The following is a 23,755-nucleotide window of genomic DNA, read 5'->3' on the forward strand; positions in this document are numbered from 1 at the left end:
GATCACGGAACCCAAAGAAAACAAATGCAGAAATAAGATTTAAAAAATGGACAAAAAGGAACCCAAGGGTAAAATGGTCATTTCCATCCTAAAAGTGAGTACTACCAAGTATACCGTTGGAAAGACAACAAAAAATAAATGAATTTAGACTCAAGAATCACTTGATTCGGAATCCAGACGGCAAAGATATCAAATCTTGAAGTCGAAGGAAGAAAAATCCTATCCCGGTTCGAGCCAAAAACTGACACCCCTCCACTAAAGTTTTAATATCTTTAGCTACCAAAGGATTTTGAAACTCTAATTGGTACCATTGGAAAGCTTATTTCGATGCGGTCAGTTTAGACTCAAGAACGGACCAATTAGGAGTTAAAACGAGGAAGATATGACAATTTGAAGTCGGAGGTGCAGTGCTGAACCAATACACATAAACACACCCTATGAACAGTACTTCAAGCGCTCGAACAGTACATGTCCGAAGGCCAAAACTTTCTGCCCAAACTTCGAGCACTCGAACTCCCCTTTAGAGCCCTCGAACTCCTGTAGCTGCACCTGAAATGCAACCTTGAAATGCAATTTTGAGGACTTTCTAGGCCTTTTTAGGAAAAAAAGTTGTTAAGTAACCCCCCTCAAAATCATGTTTTCTGGTCAACCATGTCAAGACCAACATTTATTTTTCAACTGAAATACCAAAAATGCCCTTGAGGTCTAATTTAGCAAAAAAAATATGTAAATGAATACTACTCTAACTGTTCATTTCATCAAGAATGGTGTTGTGTGCCAAAGTGAGCATGCACACATATGTAAAATGAGTAAATACATGTGTTCTAATAGCTCATGGTCACATAACATGTCATATACAAAATACAACCTGTCAAACCTCGAATTCTCATCATTTCATAAGACAACTATGGGATTAAACTAACATACATGTGATATAAATGTACATGGCACTTGGCCTCATGTTATACATACAAAACAAGCATCAAAGAGAGTACTTAGATACACATTACATGAAGGAAGCCATCTTAGCTTCTAAAATACCATACATCCATGGTATACAAAAGTATTACATCCAATAGATAAAACATGCTAAACAAGTGCATGCTAATATACAAAAATGCTTCAACTAGCTCAAAAGCTTCTAAGGATGATAAGCATCCATGAACATGGTCTCTTTACCTGAAAAACAACCCAAACCACTAGGGTGAGTAATCAAGTTACTCGTAGGAGAAGCATATGCGTATACCCTAAAGTTTCAATATCATTGCGAGATCAATATAGACGAATACAAGGGAGCATTCCACTTAACGTCTATGTTCAAGGTGTGCTAAGGGATCATCTTAAGCTAACTTAAATGATTCCTAAACAACACATAACAATGTCAATGTACTTAACAACATCAATTCGCAATCAACCAAAAATTACAAGTTACAATTAAACATTGGTTGTCAACTTGAAATTTAATGCGAAATCACATAATGGAAAACTTGGACATCTCGTCCCGGACTAAACCAAGATCAATATGGTTATTCCGGGCATTAACCCGCTGGGAAGACCACCCTAGTGCGCATTATCTCAATTGGGGAGAACTCATACCTCCCGCACTAAAGCCAAACTTTAGCCATGTCACTTGTAACACAATGTCCCAAGAGAATCCAAAATATATCAAGTTCAAAACTTATATATCATAATTTAAGGCATATAAACCACCTTCCATGCACAAGTATCTTTGAAACCACACAAACCATATCATAGGGTTCCAAATCTAGAATGGCATAATAAATGACAAGTTCTTAACATGATATAATGTGCAATATAATACCACAAACTCATCAATTTAAACCATGTCTCAACAATAAGCTTTATATACTAGATTACAACATTTATAGTATTAAGCTTCTAAAATAATTACAATCACCAATAGTAATCAACTTGAATGTAGAATTATCATCACAAGTATAGTAATTCAAATCAATAAGAGTTATATACAACATCAGTAATCCTACACAAGATACATACACAATATACATGCTTAAATCAAATAAACCCTAAGTCAATCATAAAGATTTCCTATAATATGCAAGACTATCATATTAGAAGCATGTACACAATATATATTAAACCCCAAAGGATTATAAAACACTTAAAATATAAACATACTACCACCCCTACCTCAATAGAGAATTGAATCTCTATAATCCAAGCAACCAAGCACTAAATGGAAAACAAGCTTAGGGTTAATAAAGATGAGAATGAGAGAAAACTTTTACTAGTTAAGGTTCTTAGTCTAAGATAAATGGAAGGGCACCAAAATTGAAGAATAAAGCTATTAACCAAGCTTTTCTCCAATGGTGGCTAGGTTAGAACTTTGAAGAACTAAGGAAAATGAAGAGGATAAGTGAAAAATGGTAAGTGAAAGGGCTAAAGATCCTCCACTCACTGTGCTCTTACACTACCTCTCACACACACACAATGCAAGACTAAATCATGGCCTTACACTTGTTAACAATCCAATGGTTAGATGTGCACCAATCTAAGGCCAACACATGGATGAATCTCCACCCACCAAATGTCAAGAGGTCATGGTGCCAAGTCTCTTCACCTAAATGCCAATAAATGGCTCTATGAGAGTGTGACACTTGTCACACTTTCCAAAAATTACAAAATGGTCCTTTTTCAAAATATCTTCTAAAATAAATTGCAAAAATGTCCCCCAAACGAAAAATAATAATTTTGCATAATTACACTAAAATCCCAAAAGTTATGAATAATTACACTAAAGTATGCATTCATGCCCTTTATGAAAAATAAATGTAACTAGCATGCTTTTCAACAAAAGTGAAAATACCAATGTCATAGAAATCGAGTATCATGAATGCATGCAAAACCGGAATCAAATCCGAACACCCGAAGTGAGGTTAAGTAAGGAAAAACGATAAACGAGTAAAAGACGAAATAAGAAGGAAAGAAAAAAAAAATGGAAAAAGAAAATCACCAAAAATGAAAAAGGAGGAAAAAGTAAAAAAAGTCCGGGTCATTACAGATGCATCCGATTATGCATTGGGTGCGGTTTTAGGCTAGCTTGTGGATAAGCTTCCGCATGCTATTTATTACACTAGCAAAACTCTATCTGATGCTCAATTGAATTGCACCACTACTAAAAAAGAGTTGCTAGCCGTGGTGTACGCTTTGGATAAATTCCACTCTTACCTTCTTTGATCCAAGGTCATTGTTTTTTCAGACCATACCGCTCTTAGGCATTTGCTCGCTAAAAAAGAGACCAAACCCCGGCTAATTCGATGGATACTCTTACTTCAAGAGTTTGACATTGAAATCTGGGACAAAAAAGGAACAGACAATGTTATCGTAGATCATCTCTCTTGCTTACTCATTGAGAAATCTTTTAAATTTGCTGCAGTTTGCGATTTCTTCCCAGATGAGCAATTGTTTCAGATTTCTCATTTAAGTCTTCCTTGGTTTGCGAATATTGTCAACTACCTTGCGGTAGGAAAAATTCCATCCAAATGGTCAAAACACGAGAAAAACTGGTTCTTCTCCCAAGTCAAAAAAAATTTTTGGGAAAATCCGGAGTTATTAAAATATTGCCCGGACCAAATCATCCGGCGATGCATTCCTGAAACTGAATTCACAAGTGTCCTAAATTTTTGCTACACCCTTGCTTGTTGGGGTCACTTCAGTGCCAAGAAGACCGCTGACTAAATCCTTCAAAGCGGATTTTAATGGCCTTCTTTGTTTCAGGATGCTTACAATTTCTGTAAATCTTGTGAGCGTTGCCAAAAGCTCGGCTCCATGTCTAGAAGAGACATGATGCCCCTAACCCCCATCTTAATCATAGAAATTTTTGATGTGTGGGGGATTGACTTCATGGGACCATTTCCATCTTCTTATGGCTATGAGTATATTCTTATAGCGGTGGATTATGTGTCTAAATGGGTTGAGGCCGAGGCTACCAAAATCAATGATCATAAAGTTGTGGTCAAATTCATTCAATCGAATATTTTCAGTCATTTTGGTACGCCCCGAGCACTCATTAGTGACGATGAATCTCATTTTCGAAATTGCTATCTCAAATTCGTCCTTCTTAAATACTCCGTCATTCACAAGGTTGCCGCACCTTACCACCCTCAAACGAGTGGTCAAGTGGAAGTATCTAATCGGGAAATCAAGCATATCCTGGAAAAAAATAGTGTGACCGGACCGCAAAGATTGGTCATTATGACTAAATGATGCACTCTGGGCCTATCGGACAGCGTATAAGATGCCCATGGCATGTCCCCATATCGACTTATCTTTGGCAAAGCTTGTCATCTCCCATTCGAATTAGAGCACCGTGCTTATTGGGCTATAAAACGGGTCAACTTTGATCTCAAACAAGCCGGCTCTACTCGTAAATTGTAGCTCAATCAGCTCGAGGAAATTCGAAATGATGCGTATGAAAGTGCCAAAATCTATAAGGCAAAGACTAAAGCATTTCATGACAAGCACCTTGTCAACAAGTCTTTTGCCCCTAGACAGAAAGTTTGGCTTTTCAACTCTCACTTGCAACTCTTTCCCGGTAAACTCCGTTCACGGTGGGATGGTCCATATGTCATCACATCCGTCTTTCCACATGGTGCAATTAAGCTTCAAGATCCTACCGATGGATCTCTCTCTAAGTAATGGCCAACGGCTTAAGCCTTATGTTGATGGCATAGTCCCGATTCAAAAAGTCGAAAAAGTCCTATTGATGGACCTAATTTATGAAGACTAATACGAAATCATGGTTTGTCTAGCTATCGATGTTGAATTTAGCACTCATGGGAAGCAATTCTTTCAACTCAACTTCCAAGCTTCCCTCTTCCAAGTTGCCTTAGCCAAGAATTTTCTGGAAATTAGCTAAATATAGCCAATATGTGAACTCTTCCAAAATTGTCTCGAAATGCATTTCAAAAGTCACATTCAGTTTTCTTAGTCATTTTAAGGTCTCGGTACCATTTTTAGAATTTTTCAAGGTCCTTCCAGCAATTTGCTTTTCTAATCCAAAAATCATGGGACATTCGGACCTCTAAAATATCGCTTTTGCAATTGAACTCTGAATCCCATTCTGAAGGTTCTCCAAGGTGTCTTGGGCCCGTAGGAACTTAAATTTCAAACCAGGGAATTTTTCGATCCCATCCCAGCCCCCTTGAAGCTAAAAATCAGTAACAATAGCCATTAGACCAGGCTCATGCGGGCGCCCACCCAAAATCCGCGGGGCCCCGCCCATTCTGGTAGTGGAAGTCGTGAGCTTGCGGGCACCCGTAAGAAACCCGTGGGTGCCTGACCATTTGGGCAACAGCATGTTGACAAGCCACGGGCGCCTGCCCCCCCCTTCACAACATCATTAAATGGGCTTCAAAGCCCATTGTAACATTTTAATCTTCCATCCTCTCTATCCCAGCCACGTCTTTCTCCTTACCCTCTAAATTTTTCATCTCTCACCTTAATCTCTTCCTCTCCCATCTCCATCATCCTTTTACCCATCATACATCCATCTTCATCATCATCTCATCTCATCTTCCATCATCAAGCACAAGGGGCTTTTGGGTTCCTCCATTGTTGGTAAGTTCTTTTCTCTCTCTTTCTCTAAATTTTTACACAATGGAGGATGGGATTAATTATGTGGAGGTTTTGTTTGTGGTTGGGGTTGTGATTTGTTGATTGCAAGACCAAAATTTTTAGGTTTTCTTATCTCTAATCAACCTTTGGCCCTTTTCCTTTTTGTCTTGCACACCAGGTGTTCGACAAATTGCCTGAACCAACTTCTTCACTCAAATGGCTTCCAAAACCTCTTCCAAGCACACTCATTCTTCCGAGGGACCATCCACTGAACCTCCCACGCCAAATTAGGCAGATTGACCCATTGAAACCGATGCCAAATTTGTTATCAAAGACGGCTTCGAAGACAATCCGAAAACGGCGTGGGCGGTCAAAGAATTGACGGACCGTGGCCTCGAATCGCTATTCAAGCCACGTGCTAGCGCTACTATCCACGTGTGGTCCGCCAATTCTTCTCAAACATGTTCTATACATGTGCAAACCCGGACATCATTAAGACCACTATTGACGGCAAAGCTTTTGAATTCAACATTCATGACCTTGCCACGGCTTTGGCATATCCAATGGAATCCCCTGAAGATGAAGTGGGCCTGCCCTTGTACGTTGCTCCTCCAGCTGGGCTGACATTGTTTGACATTGTGGAGGAAATATGCCACAACCAGTATATCGGCGATCGAAAAACAAGCACAAATAAGTCGTTCCTCCCATGCCGGCTCTGGTTCGTGGACTTTGTCCTTGCTAAGAATGTCCCCCCCGTCCCTAGGCATTCTGAGCATAAGGGGGCTTTCCTAAACACCCTTTATACCGCTGAGAAGGAGCAATGGTTTTGCGTCCCGTAGCTTGTTTAGGACAAATTTCTCAAGGTCTACAATGACCTAATTCTGCTGCGGTCGAACAATGCCATCACTTGGGCATTTCCATTCCCCTATCTTGTCACCAAGCTCCTGAAGAACCAAGGGTTTCGGGTACCCCATCATGAGGAGAAACTGACGGATGCGTTTAATTTTGACCTTGGGGTTTGGAAGTCAAGCACTGTACAACTTAAAATGTCTCGTCAAGCACGCATTGGTGATGTGCTTGATTGGGGAGCTCCAGTTGTCCCTATTACTCCAGCACCGGCTGTCCCTCTGGCTACTCTTGTTGTGCCGCCTTCGCCTGCTATGTCCTATGCCAATTATGTTTTTCTCGGCGCTCGTATTGATGCATTGTCAGGAACATCGAGCGCTATGTCAAGGAGACTCAAGATGGACAACAGGTCTTACAGACCATGTTCCAGACTCTGATTGACCGTACCCCAGGTGGCACCGGTGGTTCATCCTCTGCTCCGATGGAGTGATTTTATGCTTTCCATATCTATTTTGCTTCTAGTAGTACTATTTGGATTTATTTTGGGCCGCGTTTGGCATTTACTTTCCATTCCTATTGTGCACTTCTAACTACAAGTCTTTTGCTATTTTGCATGGATATTTGGTTTTTAGGTAAATCGAATTGCAAGTATTTATATTCATCTTTGTCTGAATTCATATGATGCTTGTTGTGTATAGATATGTTTTGACAGGTTTTTAAAATCAAGTTTGGGGGCATGCTCTTGGAATTCACGAGGTGGCTTATTTTTGCACTGCCACTGAATTTCCTCCTCCACTTGGTATTATTGCTCTTTATACCCTCTTTTCATTTCCCTTTTCATTCTTTGTCTTATCCCATTGAGGACAATGCAACATTCAAGTTTGGGGGTCCATTTTTGGTATTACATTTTTGCTTGCATGTTTAACTTGATTCATGAAAGTTAATAAAAATCATTTTTTTGGAAAACAATGATAGAGTAATCTTGGAACTTGTTAGAGATTGAAGCATGTATTTAATATTTTGTATATAGAGGCAAATGATAGTTTTGAAAATAAAGAAAAATCTGAAATGTTCATGTTGATTCATATTGGTTTGTATAAATGCTTCAATTAGATTTTCGTTGAATTTCATACTCTTCCATGCTTCACACTGCACAGATGCATGCCGAAAACTCAATTGTGAGGCATGCAACCTGATTGACCTTGACCTTGACTCAGTTGATTTGAATTGATGACCTTAACGAATGGATGTGATAAATGAACACAGAATACAATTAAGATAAACAGGAATAAATAAAATTGTTGAAAAGAAACTAAAATGATAATCAAGAAACTAAAACTTCAGAATGAATTTTATAAATAAGAAACTATTCTGATACATTCCACTTCTCCATTTCTAATACAACTTGGGAATCCATTTGGTGGACCCCTAATAACACTCCAACACTGAAAAACAACAACTGAAGAAACTCCAATGTTAGACTATGAAGAAAACTCCTACATCATCGGAAGAATGAGTAGCTTTATCTGCTCAGCACGAACAAGCTCTAAGACCTGGAACCGTCCGTTACCTGAAAAATAATAGTGGGTCAGGCCCATAAACAAGTTCTATCCTAACTACAATCCAAACAGAGACCCGATACACAGATACCTCCTAGATGTCTCAACTATATCTATATAGTCCATATATATATATATATATATACACACTACAAGACTCTCACTGGATTATGATGAGGGTCTCAACCTGAATAGAAGGCGACATGCAAAACGCACCTGAGTGGGCATGACTACCTAAGCCTAACAGGGTATACCTCAACCAACATAGCCAGCTACGCATCCTACTACATATACGCTCCCTAACCGTCAACTATGAGACTCTAGCTCATATTGTGGTACCATAATTATATGTATAAATTCCATCCAAATACAATGTTGTGTCGGTCAACTGTTCGTCGTCCAGACACAACATATAATTAGGATTTAAATGATTTAATTAAACCATATCCTTCCTAATACAGAAATATAAACAACCATCCAATATGCCGTTCGACTGTTTTAGTTGACAGGATATAAAACCATCTAGGATTTAACTATTTTAGTTAGTCCATTCCGTATGTATGAATGGGTAGGAATTAGCGTTTTGATCTAATCCGTCCCTCCATATGCCACCATCCCATACCGGTGCATATAATGCATATGATCCGTAAATGATGCAACACTTTAAATAGTACATCAAATAAAATCCACATAATCCATATAGTTGATAAAAACATACTTGAAACAGTTCATCAACTAAAAATCCATAATAATAGTCATGTAATTGACGAGACAAAGTTTAATCGTTTGTCAATTTAAAATCTAGAATCCATCCATGTAATTGCCGAGACAAGATTTAATAGTCCATCAATTCAAAATCTAGTATACATCCATGTAATTGACATAATATAATTTACTAATTCTTCAATTAAAAACCAAACCAACATCCATGTAATTTACAGAAAATATGTAATTAATTCTTCAATTAAATCCAAGAGAAACATAACAAAATCTAATATGTATAAGACCCTATTATGCATCTAAAACAACTTTAAAAATCCTACTCCAGTTATCTAGGTTGCTAAAATAAATGTATACATTATCCGTCAACCATGTGCAACATCGCTTGAAACTTCCACACTATGAATACCATTAGCATATAGAGGTAAATTATGCACTATGGGTTTAATTACAACATAATATCATGTTTAGGGTCCATGCTACAATCCGTTAAATTTTTAAAATAAGATTACATAATCCAGTCCTTCCTATCCATTAAAGCGTGCAAGGTTGCTTATTTTTATACTGTTTATTCCATTTGCTCTACGGATCAAATTATGCAATTAGAGATTTTAAAAACCCTTGAAATTACTTTTAAAATTCTCAGTCTAGTCGTTGAAACAATTTAGAATCCCAAACACGCCCAAAACAGTGCCCAAACTGTTTCAGAACACAACCAAACGAGGCCAAAACTAGGGAGCCTGTTCTCTAAACAACAGAACAGGCTCTAAGCATCATGGAGCCTTCTCTTTTAAATAAAAGAGCCTTCTCTTTTATCAAAGATCCTTCTCTTTCAAATCAAGAGCCTTCTCTTTTATCAAAGAGCCTTCTCTTTCAAATCAAGAGCCTTCTCTTTTATCAAAGAGCCTTCTCTTTCAAATCAAGAGCCTCCTCTTTTATCAAAGAGCCGCCTCTTTGCTAAAGGAGCCGCATCTTTGCGTACTACGCGTCTTCTGCTTCATCTCCGGCAACTTCCGTTGATTTCATTCATCTATGTTAAGGTCTCTAATGGTTTTAACAGTCTAATATATATCCAGTATCATCCCAGTCCCTTGTTTATAACAGTAGGAATTAATACCATGATTAAAACAATACCAATTTGTTATGCTTTAAAAACAGACGACGAGCTTCCAAACTTGCAAGAATTATTTCAGACAAAATTAAACGTATAATAGATAATCAATTTAACATATATTACACATACAAGATTTAATTAATGTCCCATTAAATTCCTAGAGATCATCTAGGTATGCACAAAACACAGGCCAAGGGGAGAGACAGAATAGAACTTGTCTGTGTGGTTTTTAAATCAAAACCTCATCGCCGTCTTCCTAAGTTTTTTTCCGGCGATCGTGACTGCCTTCAAGAACTCCTCTGCTCTAGTTCTAACCCTCGAATAGCCCTCAACCTTCCTCCTTGGTCCAGCCTTTAAGCCACAGCCGAAACCTTAACAAAAATCCCTCTGTTTGCCTCACAATCTCTCTCTGTGTTTTCTCTCTATAACACCGTACGTGCCTAGGGTTTTTCCAACCCTTTTGAAGACGTAAAATAGTGTATATATAGGCACCAATAAAACCCTAGGTCCAATTCTAATCAGAGATGAAAGACCTAATTAACTCCTAGTCCAGTCGGCATGAGACATAAAAGACTAAAACCCTATTCTAACATTAAAATTAAAAACACTAATGATTAAATCTAATTAACTCACTTAAATAAACTAACCAACCATTTAAACAATTAAAACTAATTTAATTCAATTAAAGAAAATAAAAACTACAATTAAATATCCAATTAAACAAACAATTCAATTTAATAACAATTAGTCAATTAATGCAAATAAACAGGCAAACAAAATAATCAATTAACAACCAATCCACGTAAATAAAACAATTAATCAATTCAACCTAAACACATATCCACATAAGCACATCAAGTACAATAACTAAATTCTAATTAAGTCCTTTTAAAAATTAGGAGTATTACATTCTTCTCCCTTAACAAAAGGAATTCCGTCCTAGGAATTCAAGAAACTTTGAATTGTTTGCTTTTAAAATTCATATCCGTTCTCGTGTGGACTCAGCCTCTGGGTATAGGCACCACTGAATTCCAATGCATCCAACTATAAACAAGGTTCCGAAATTTAGCAATTCTACCCTCTCAGGAGGAATATATTTATTCATATCTTGGCAACTCAACCATGCCTCCTTAAGTATAGTTAGTTATACGGTGGCAAATCAACAATGCCTCTTTATGTATATTTAGGTATACTTTAGCAAATCAACTATGCCGACAATTCAACCATGTCTTTGGCAAATCAACCATGCCTTAATTCTACCATATATCGATTTTAACTTAACGAAGAACTAAATCACACATAGTCCCAACATGCACATCATACGCATAACATTAATTTAAAACTAACCTAGCCAGATAGACAAATTAAACATGTCCTACATCATCCGGTTCACTTGACCAGACATTCGATGTCCTAATGTACCTTATAATCGTCCGAGTGCATGGAGAAGAAGTGTCGATTTTAAATCGTATTCATTCTGACAACACTAACAGAAACTTCTAATCCTTCGTTAGTACCTTAAGCTCAAGTTGAGTAAAGTAACACCTCCACAAAGATCAACCCCAATATTTGCAGTTGACTTCCTTAATTTCCGTGATAACAGCCAGTGTCGTTATTATACAGACTAAATTTCAACTGCGAACTTAACAATGAATCGAAAGATATGAATATCCTATTGGTTGTTGAAAGCGTCCACTTCCCTATTCCCTTCCACCAGATAGAACTTAATGCAAAGTGTGAATCACCACTTTGATGCATCTAAGTCGTCTTGTAATCCCCTCTATTCATATGAACTGATGTCCCACCAGTTCAAAATAAACCAGAATTGAGCTTATTCAATATTGAAACTAACCAACATCCCAACCAAAATCCTGACCCTTTTGTAAAGTCAGCAATCCCTTAACTAAATCCATAAAAATGCTTTATAGTTTTCACTGTAGTAAATAAAATAGCTGCAAGGATCCAATAATCTCGAATGGTCCAGCTCGATCATCTAATAAATATTAGAAATGGTGTCACAATCGCTACGTCCCTCTGCTTGCCTATCCTCTAAACAGCTGCTTCATACCGTGGAGCATTTTGTTTTCACCAGGATGAATAAAAACTAAAAGTTGTGAACCTCAGTCCTTACATCCTCCTTCCCATTTATCTACAGAAAGTACCATCTAGTCTGGTACCACTAGCTTTCGTCTACACCCACTATTTAAATTGGAGCATCGTCAAAAGCTAACCCTACAACTTAAGTCCATGCACCACTGACCCATGATAGATTTACCGATATGGAAAGTCAACCGATAATTCCATTCATCGAAAGTTAACTAGCTATGACTTTTCCACACACACCGTGCACCTCTTCCTTATTATAGGTGATCAGTCTCACCATCCTATCTTTGACACACCCTACTTCTTTAATATTAGTAAGTGTCAATTTGACTCCTTGTCTCGCTTCAAATGAATATAGAACTTTTCCATCCTCCATATAGTCATCAATGTCGTAGCAACAACTAATTGTTGCGAATTATGACCCTTAAAAAAAAATTCCACATTTTATACAGTGTAGAAACTTTGGTTCCTCTTCCAAATGCAACACCAACAACTCCTCCAAATAACACCCTCGTGAATAGTGTCTTGGTTACAAATAGACTAATAAAGATTTAATCAATCCACTATCCTCTCTTGGCGTCATGCTAATAAGTACCTACCAGCACGAAATCCTCCTTCCGTCTTGGTGGCCACTTCTGAAATTTGCAAGAAGATGTTCTACACTTCCGACACCTTTGATAAACCATAGTGGCATTACAGTGGTCTTTATCTACCACAACCTCACGAATACCGCCACATTAACATCCACCATTATTAGGGTGTTGTAAAAAAATGAATCTATATCTAGTATAGAGAATATCAACTAATCGTTTTTAGATTATTTGACTCGAATTGATAGTTTAACTATCCCATCCCAAGTAGCATACCATATTAATGCATGTCCAGGTCTAATAGATTGGCTAGAATCATGTATATCTACCAAATCCTATGACCACATGCTCACAATCCTAGCGTAAATAGTACTATTTCTCCATGTTATTAAAACAAGTCGGCTTATCACATACTTGTGTCCCCAACTAAACCATATTCCAAATCCTGAATAACTAACAAAAAATGAACCACGTATGATACACACAATAAAACAAATATATATAAATATATATATAATTTTACTTCAGATAACGTCCATTCCAGACAAGGAAACCTCCTTTGAACTCAACTTGCCAAAATTGTTTCACAAAATCTCCTTTTATAGTTTCGCAGGTAATCATCCAACCTCGAAACCTATCCGTTCAACATAGCTTAAAAACAACATCCGTTTGCTTAAGCAAATACCAAAGGGCTTAAGCCTCATCCTTCTCATACACGGAATGCAAATCGTCTAACGTGGCTTTATAAAGCAACTTAGAACGTCACAACCTAATCCCCATATGCTCCGAAACGTGATATAAAATCATGCCTTTGTTCTAATAAAAAAAACTCCATCAAATCCCCAATTTCAGAAGAGTACTTCTTACCTGACTCTCTTAAAGATGATACGAAAATTCAACTATATGTAGATTGATCCACGCCAACTCTACTAGTATAATTCTTTATACTACTAGCAAATAAGATCACCCTCGTGTGATCCTTCATCTTTAAGATTTAGTATCCTCTTTCTTGGATACACTGTAATCTCTTCCCTTAGGATCCTCTTCGGACTCCTACCCTTCGCTTGTCTCCTTTTTTAGAACAACTGAAGTTGTGTTAGCCCCGATATATGGTGACCTAACACCTACACCTTAATCCTCCCTAGGCTTATACATTCTAAGTAATGCCAACCCCATAACTAAACCTTCAATCCCAAGTTCTGCTTGTGACAAAAAACTTGACAACGTACTCCTTTACTCCTTTGGGTCTTTATTACTTTCGTTTTGCACCAAATCCTCCTCCCAGTGTCAACCATTCTGTACCTACAGAATATAATTGACATGAGCTCCTCCTAACGAACCGTAAATAGAGTACAACGAATCCTAATATGGCTCTAAGTTTTAAGAGACGTAATGTGGAAATCCTATAAGACACTCTAAGGACACTAGAACCTGGCTCTGATACCAACTGTGATAAACGAACACAAAATATAATTAAGATAAACAAGAATAAATAAAATTGGTGAAAAGAAACTAAAATGATAATCCAAAAACTAAAACCTCAAAATGAATTTTATAAATAAGCAACTATTCTGATACATTCCACTTCTCTATTTCTAAAACAACTCGGGAATCCATCTGGTGAACCCCTAATAGCACTCCAACACTGAAAAACAATAACTGAAGAAACTCCAATGTTAGACTATGAAGAAAACTCCTACGTCATCGGAAGAATGAGTAGCTGTCTCTGCTCAACACGAACAAGCTCTAAGACCTGAAATTGTCTGTTACCTGAAAAATAATAGTAGGTCAGGCCCACGAACAAGTTCTATCCTAACTACAATCCAAACAAAGACCCGATACGCAGATACCTCCTAGATGTCTCAACCATATCTATATAGTCCATATATATATATATATATATCCAAATTACAGGACTCTCACTGAACTATGATGAGGGTCTCAACTTGAATAGAAGGCAACATGCAAAACGCACCTGAGTGGGCATGACTACCTATGCCTAACAGGGTATACCTCAACCCACATAGCTAGCTACGTATCCTACTGCATATACATTCCCTAACCGTTGACTATGAGACTCAAGCTCATATTGCGGTACCATAATTATTTATATAAATTCCATCCAAATACAATGTTGTGTCGGTCAACTATTCGTCATCCAGACACAATATATAATTAGGATTTAAATGATTTAATTAAATCTATATCCTTCTTAATACAGGAATATAAACAACCATCCAATATGTCGTTCAACTGTTTTAGTTGACAGGACACAAAACCATCTAGGATTTAACTATTTTAGTTAATCCATTCCGTATGTATGAATGGGTAGGAATTAGCGTTCTGATCTAATCCGTCACTTCATATGCCACCGTCCCATACCGGTGCATATAATGCATATGATCTGTAAATGATACAACACTTTATTAGTACATCAAATAAAATCCACATAATCCATATAGTTGATAAAAACATAATTGAAACAGTTCATCAACTAAAAATCCATAATAATATCCATGTAATTGATGAGACAAAGTTTAATCGTTCGTCAATTTAAAATCTAGAATCCATCCATGTAATTGCCGAGACAAGATTTAATACTCCATCAATTCAAAATCTAGTATACATCCATGTAATTGACAGAATATAATTTACTAATTCTTCAATTAAAAACCAGACCAACATTCATGTAATTGACAGAAAATTTGTAATTAATTCTTCAATTAAATCCAGGAGAAACATAACAAAATCTAAAATGTATAAGACCCTATTATGCATCCAAAACAACTTCTAAAAATCCTACTCCAATTATCTAGGTTGCTAAAATAAATGTACACATTAAATACTGTACATCCGTCAACCGTGTGCGACATCGCTTGAAACTTCCACACTGTGAATACCATTAGCATATAGAGATAAATTATGCATTGTGGGTTCAACTATAGCATAATATCATGTTTAGGGTTCATGCTACAATCCGTTAAATTTTTAAAACAAGATTACACAATTCAGTCCTTCCTATCCGTTAAAGCGTGCAAGGTTACTTATTTTTATACTGTTTATTCCATTTGCTCTATAGATCAAATTATGCAATTAGAGAGTTTAAAGTCCCTTGAAATTACTTTTAAAATTCTATGTCCAGTCCTTGAAACAATTCAAAATCCCAAACACGCCCAAAACAGTGCCCAAACAATTCCGGAACGCAACGAAACGAGGCCAAAACAAGGTAGCCTGCTCTCTAAACAATAGAGCAGGCTCTAAGCATCATGGAGCCTTCTCTTTTATCAAAGAGCCTTCTCTTTCAAATCAAGAGCCTTCTCTTTTATCAAAGAGCCTTCTCTTTCAAATCAAGAGCCTTCTCTTTTATCAAAGAGCCTCCTCTTTGCTAAAGGAGCCACCTCTTTGCCTACTACGCGTCTTTTGCTTCATCTCCGGCAATTTCTGTTGATTCCGTTCATCTATGTTAAGGTCTCTAATGGTCTTAACAGTCTAATATGAATCCAGTATCATCCCAGTCCCTTGTTTATAATGGTAGAAATTAATACCATGATTAAAACAATACCAATTTGTTATGCTTTAAAAACAGACGACGAGCTTCCAAACTTGAAAGAATTATTTCAGACAAAATTAGACATACAACAGATAATCAATTTAACATATATTACACATATAAGATTTAATTAACATCCCATTAAATTCCTAGAGATCATCTAGGTATGCACAGAACACAGGCCAAGGGGAGAGAGACAGAATAGAACTTGCCTGTGTGGTTTTTAAATCAAAACCTCGTCGCCGTCTTCCTAAGTTTTTTTTCGGTGATCGTGACTGCCTTCAAGAACTCCTCTGCTCTGGTTCTAGCCCTTGAACAGCCCTCAACCTTTCTCCTTGGTCCAGCCTTTAAGCCACAGCCGAAACCCTAACGGAAATCCCTCTGTTTGCCTCATAATCTCTCTCTGTGTTTTCTCTCTATAACGCTGTACGTGCCTAGGGTTTTTCCAACCCTTTTAAAGATGTATAATGTGATACCCCTCAATTCTAGAGCCACAGGTGATTAAATTCGAGCACAGATCCGAAGGATACCAAACCATTAATATGTAAACAAGTAAGAGTACAAAAGAATTAAAAATAAAATAATACACTAAAAAGAATTCTAGATATAAAAATCCTCCAAAATAATAGATTAATAAAATTTTATCTTTTCAATCCATACAACTCGAGAATCCATCCAACGGACCCTTAATAATCTCAATTGAAAAATAAATTACAGAACCAACATCCAAACTATAACATAAAAGGAAACCTTAAGTAGTCGGAAGAATGAGTAACTGTATCTGCTTCATCACGATCAAGCTCTAAGCCTGGTATTGACAAACACCTGAGAAAAATAAGAGTAGGTCAGGCCCACATGCAAGTTCCATCCTACTACAATCCATACATAAACCCGATATGAAGATACATCCTAGACAGCTCGGCAATAACTAAAATAGTCCATATAGATATAGATACACACTATAGGATGCTCACTAGCCTATAGTGTAGTTCAGCCTGTATAGAAGGAAACATGTAAATCACACTTTCCAATGGCCATGTACATCTCCTGTCAGGGAACATCAACAATATCCAGTTACCCATCCTTTATGATATACGCACCCTAACCATGATCCTGAGACTCAAGCTCATATCACAGTACCATAAATATATATATAAATCCTTCCTAATATAGAAAAATAAAACAAACATCCGTTATGTCGTTCAACTGTTTTAGTTGACAGGACATGCATCCATGTATGATTTAACTATTTTAGTTAACCCATTCCGTATGTATGAACAGGTAGGATTTAATGTTTTGATCTAATCCGTCCCTGATATGCCACCGTCCCATACAGGTGCATATAATGCATTTGATCCAAAAATGATGCACACTCAAATGAACATCAAGTATATCCAAAAACCAACATAATAGAAATCAGTTATAGATAAGATCCTATCATGCATCCAGTATATGATTATAATCATAGTACCTCTGTTTAAATTGCTAAAGTAATATTAAACAATTCAAACTATCCATATTCACATAATTGACAGAACAGAAATTAAAATAGTTCATCAATTAACATCCATAGCATGGTATAATGATAATCAGCGGTATCAACTGAGCATATCAAACCAAAATCCCAAAGATACTTTCGTAGCAGTCCACGAAAGACACTAGGCAAGACTAGTAATTTAAACCTTCCACCACCCTTAATAGCATGCAACTTATTATATAAATTTCATGATGTTCATTAAATTCCCAATTATGAATCCAAAGCATAATATATTAATGCTCAAAAGTATAAACTGAGCACCTACACTCCCATCCTAAAATACATTCCTATTACTCTGTTTAATTTATTACAACGACCATTAGAAATAAAACTTCCATACTTCATGTCAACATGCAAACTATTATCAAATTTCATGGAGTCCACTAATACAGTATAAACCAAAATTCCTAGCCTTCATTAAATTATATATATCCTCACAGTAAAATCCAAAACATAACTTTCATACCGGTTCATTTAGTTTGCTAAACAAACTAGAAATTATGTCTTCCTCCTTCCTGGACAACATGATTAAAACATCAATTAATCAAAACTAAGCCTAATTATTTTTAGATAATTAGATACACTTATAACATTGCTGAAACATGACTAAACAATATTAACTCATGTCAAGAAACAATTGCTAAAGTTTAAGAAAGCAATTGAATCACTAGTCGATACTCAACATGTAGGTTTTCTATTTAACTTCATGTTGTTCTTGATGAGCGCTGAAAAGTGTGTATTTAAACCCTTTAAGCTTAGGCATTCTAGTACCTTTATCTATCTTACTTTACCATTTTAGATTGATTTCGTGTTATTTTCATTTTCAGGCACTTATCACGAAAATAAGCTAACTCAGCCAAATAAGAGCCGAAATGAAGCAATTCTGGGATGTTACAAAGAAAGGAGCTAAGTGGAAGCAAAAGGAAGTAAAAGGTGGAATTCAACATCTTCGATTGATCTCAGATCAAAGTTCGATCGATCCACCATGATCGATCTCAGCACTTTAAGATGGATCTGAGCCACGATGACATTTTCAGAGATCTCAAAAGTTCTATCGATCCAACATCATTCTTCGATCGATCGAACTACCTTGTCCTTATCCAAATGATTGATCTTATCTAGTTGTACCACCCTACCAACCACTTTTGTCCTTTTCCCAAAAATATCTTTGAAATATCTCAGATTTGTTTTTATCCAAAAAGGCGCCGCCATTGAGGTTCGATCCAACTTCAGTTTGATAGATCTCAGCTATGTTCGATCGATCCAAGTCCAAGGTTCGATCGATCGAACTTCCTCCAGTGCGAAGAAGTTAAATTTCCAGCTCATTAAAAGCTATCCTTCTCCAATCATTGGGGAATATTTTGTGCACGACCCCAGCTCATTTTGTGTGTCACTTGACTTACCTATATATAGAATATGATATACTTTTTGAGGGGGATCCATCTATCACAAGAGAGGCTATTCTTAGGGAGGAAGAAAGGAGGAAAAGGCTAGAGACATAAGCTTAGGAGCTCTTCATCAACCAAGGAGTAGATTTCTTCCATGGAGTTTACCCTTGAGGGTTGGAGAAGCATTACCATGAGTGGCTAGACATCCTCTTGGGCTAGAGTTAGCCCCAAGCATGCTTTCTACATCTTGATTTTGTGTATTATTAAGGGATTAGTGTTGTAATACATGTTTTGGTACTTTTATATATATAGATCTTGTTTATTCAATAATTTATGTGGTTTAATGCTTCCAATTGATCATTTTATTCTATTCATATGTCTATGTATGCTAGAATAGATGTTCATGTGTTTGTCTCTATTTCTTGTGTTATTGATGCATGTCTATGTGTATTAATGCCTTAGATCTAGAGATTGTCAAAACATAGTGCTTAATGGAATGCTTTTGTAATTTTCTTGATGGTTCATGCTCATTGCTTGATGGATTTTGCCTCTCCCTTAGTTTAATTAGTTTAATTTCTTGTCATTAACTTAATTGTAGTGTAGTGGTAGTATAGTTGTTAGATGGGAGGATAATCCATGCTTGTTATTTGATGTTCCATACTTTTAAATGCAAGTAGCATATGTCTCTAACCTTGTGGTGTATTTGGCTTGTGAGCTTAATGAAAGGATTAATGACTTGCTAGATATATTGTACTTTTCACATGCTACTTAGACAATATATACTTAATTGTTAGATATATTGTGATTTTCACATGTTGCTTAGACAATATATACTTAATTGGTCATCCTTGCTAATTAAATCAACCAAATACACACACACATCAATATTGCAACACACATTTCCCTCTTTAGTCACTTGTCAAGGGTGTAGAAAAGTATTATTTGGTGGTGACCTCTAAACCCCAAGATCTCTCTCTCTTACTTACTCTTTATTGCATTCAATTATATAGCTTAATTTGCTCTCTAGTTTAATCAACCAACCAACTATTTGTTTGATCACTCGACCTACTAACCCTAATTGTGATTCCACAACCAAATTCGACTCTAATCCCTTGGGACGATCACTACTCACCCTAACTATATTTTTAGTGAAGGTAGTACTGGCTTTTATAAATAAAAAACTTGGCCCTCGCCTTAATGCACACTCTTAAGCTTATGGTAGGACGGCGACAACCACCAGTTTTTGGCGCCGTTATCGGGGATTAGGCAACGTCGTATTTGTGGAATCAATTAGGAATTAGTACTCTTTTGATCGTGTCTTTACTTTCTTTTCAATTTTTGTTACTTATTGTGTTTGTTCTTGATTGACAAGGAGCATTGAGCTAGAAGGCAAGCAAAGGAGCTATCAAGTAAAGGAGCTAAGCAAGCAAGGAAAAATACTAAAAATTTTTAAAAAATTGTTAAGCTAAGCTATAAATTTGGAGTTGAAGTGCTAAGGACCTTTGTGAGAATTTCTTTACTCAATCCCTTAGTTAAATCGTCGGCCCGTGTAGAGGCTTGTTTTTAAATTCTTAAATAAATCGTGAGCCTGCGTGGAGGCATTCTTAATTGTTCTTTGCATCATTGTTGTTAAAGCATAGGAGTATGGGTTAAGTGTTTGTGGAAGAAGTTTCATTGAATTGTTGTGAAGTCGAAGTGCTTGTTCATTCATTGTGATTGTGTGTTTTATATTGTGCATGCATGGTCGTAGATCACTAAGACCAACTCTTGTCCTTCTTGATTTGCATCTTGAATCTGTAGTTAGAAATCCTAGGGGAAGAGGAAGTTCTAGTTCTACCCAATCCATTTCATCAATGGAAAGCCATAATGAAGACCATATGGAGGACCTTGGTCACATAGACCAACAAGGTATCCTTCATCCAAATGTGCATCATGACAACATTCAAGTACCATTAGACATGCCTAGGCCATTCATTCACCAACCACAATAACAACAAGGCCAAGTTCCATTTGGAATACCAAAGCCAATGTATGCTCCACAACCTCCCATCATTCAAGGAAATCAAAATCAATGTGTCTATGTTGCACCTCAAATTACTAATCCTCCACTTGCTTTAAGAGATCACTATGTGCCTAATGAATATAATGCACCCACATGCATTCAATTGCCACCATTTAGAGCACATCATTATGAGATTAAGCCACAAACCATTCAAATGCTTCCTAACTATCATGGACTTCCAAGTGAAGAACCTTACAAGCATTTGGACGAGTTTCTTGAAGTATGTTCCACCGTAAAATATACAGACATGCCAGAAAAGGTCTTAAGACTTAAAAATTTTCCATTTACCCTTAAAGACAAGGCAAACTATTGGTTTAACAATCTTAGGCCTTTTTCAATCACTTCTTGGGCAGAAATGAAACAAGAGTTCTTGAAGAAGTACTATCCAGTTTCTAAGACTAATGCCATGAGAACCTCAATTCGAGAATTTTCACATGGGGATGGAGAAACATTTCATGAGGCATGGGAATGCTTTAATGAATTGCTTAGGAAGTGTCCACATCATGACATGCCCAAATGGCAATTAGTTCAATATTTCTTTGAGAGCATATCGGACAATTATAAGGGCATGGTTGATGCTTCCATGTGTGGCTCTTACATTGATAGGCATGAGGATGACGTGTGGCGTCTTTATGAGAGCATGAGTGAAAATTCTTTGCATAAAACATTATCATCCAAGAATGGTAGAAATTCACAACGTAGGAAGAGTGTTGGCTTATATCAAGTCAACCATTCAAATGAAATAGCCACTGAAATGAAGTCTTTATCTCAAAGGTTTGATCAATTTTTTATTAACCAAAACTCGGCGAACCAAGTATCTTCCTTCCCTAACCATTCTTATCGTACATCGAATGAATCATGTATGACTTGTTCTAGTGTTCTTCATTCTACTTCTCATTGTCCTCACGGACAAGTGCAAAATGAATCTAACGAACAAGTCAATGTAGCTTTTGTGAACCAAGGGAACAATCCTTATGGTACTCATTATAATCTAAGTTGGAGAAGTCATCTGAACTTCTCTTAGAAAAACCAAGAAGAGGGCTCAAACCCTTCCCAAGGCAGTTTTTAAGGGAAGTACATTCCACCTCCACTTCAAAGCCAAGGATCCCAAGGTTATAGACCTTATCAATCACAAGGCAATCAATTTGTTAACTCTAATTTTCCCAACCAATCTTATTCCCAAAGAAATGCTAGAAGTCCCGCCTTTGAAGAAAAAGTTTTGAATGTTTTGGGCACTCTTGAGGCAAACACACAATTGCTTCATTCCCACTCTCAATCTATTGCGAAGCTAGAAACCTAAGTAGGGAAAATAGCAAGCACTCTTAATGCAAGAGAGAAGGGAAAGATGCCTATGAATGCCCCACATAAGCAACAATGTGTTGTGGAAACCCATTCCTCATCGGAAGGCCACACCATTGAGCATGTTAATGCGGTGACTACCTTGCGAAGTGGTAGGATTATGGATAATCAAGTTGAAATATTCAATGAAGAGAGTGAACCAGTACAACCTTAAGTTGTCACCCGTCCCGTTTCACATCCCATTCCTCCTTCATTGCATATACATGATCTTGTGAATGAGAAAGCTTCAAAATGTGATTTGAAGAATGATTTTGAAAATGATTTGAAGAAAGATTTGCCGAAACATGAATTTAAAAGGTTTTGTTGGAAAATGATTTGAAACAAAGTGATTTAAAAAATTCTTGTGTTGAAGAGTTTTCAAAAGAGAATGCTGAAAAAGTGTGTGAGCCAAAAGCTCCATTTCTGGATGCCTTAAAAGAATCCATTTCAAAAGACAAGCAAAAGGCAAAAACCAATGAAATCATGGAAATGTTTAGGTAAGTGAAAGTCAATCTTCCACTTTTGGATGCAATCAAGCAAATTCTGGCTTATGCCAAATTCTTAAAAGATCTTTGCACCCAAAGCGGAAGAATAAGAGCCAAGTACCAAGAAAAGTGGTTTTAACCGAGCAAGTGAGCTCAATTTTGCAACATAACACTTTACCAAAGTTTAAGGACCCCGGTTCACCTACCACATCATGCATCATTGGTGATCATATCATTAATCGGGCGCTTCTTGACTTAGGAGCAAGTGTTAACCTTCTTCCATACTCGGTTTATGTCAAATTGGGCCTAGGTGAATTGAAACCGACGTCGGTAGTTTTACAACTTTCCAACCGATCCATTAAGAAGCCTAGGGGTATCATTAAGGATGTTTTGATAAAGATTGACAAATTTTTCTTCCCTATTGATTTCGTTGTCATTGACACGGAACTGGTCCCCAATCCTAAAAGCCAAATTCCCGTTATCCTTGGCCGTCCTTTCTTGGCAACCGCTAATGCCAACATCAATTGTAGGACAAGGATAATGAATATCTCATTTGGCCACATGAAGGTGAAGTTAAATATCTTCAATCCCACACCCAACTCATTTGACAAATATGAAGGAGAGGTTAATGTTGTAGATAAATGCTATGATCTTCAATGTCAAGGAAGTGAGCTTTTGTGTAAGACCAAAACTTCAAAGGGATCATCTTTAACCTTGCATTCTCAAAGTGTTGTTTCAAATTCTTGTTTTGAAAGGGCATGGAAGCCCAAAGATTGTGATTGCATTGACAAGGGATCAAAAGTTTCTTTTGAGCTAAATTTAATAAGTTCTTCAAAGAATCATTTGTTGGGTGGAGTTCAAAGCA

At 36.9% G+C, this 23,755-nt stretch overlaps 1 pseudogene; it reads right to left on the reverse strand.

Annotated features, from left to right (window-relative positions):
- Positions 1-21,478: 21,478 nt before the first annotated feature.
- On the reverse strand, positions 21,479-21,577 carry LOC132287447 (small nucleolar RNA R71; annotated as a pseudogene).
- Between the last annotated feature and the right edge of the window lie 2,178 nt (positions 21,578-23,755).

Source organism: Cornus florida, unplaced genomic scaffold (assembly GCF_030987335.1).
Source record: "Cornus florida cultivar Cherokee Brave unplaced genomic scaffold, ASM3098733v1 CherokeeBrave_3.0.0_Hap2_Chr11, whole genome shotgun sequence".
In the NCBI taxonomy this organism is placed as follows: domain Eukaryota; kingdom Viridiplantae; phylum Streptophyta; class Magnoliopsida; order Cornales; family Cornaceae; genus Cornus; species Cornus florida.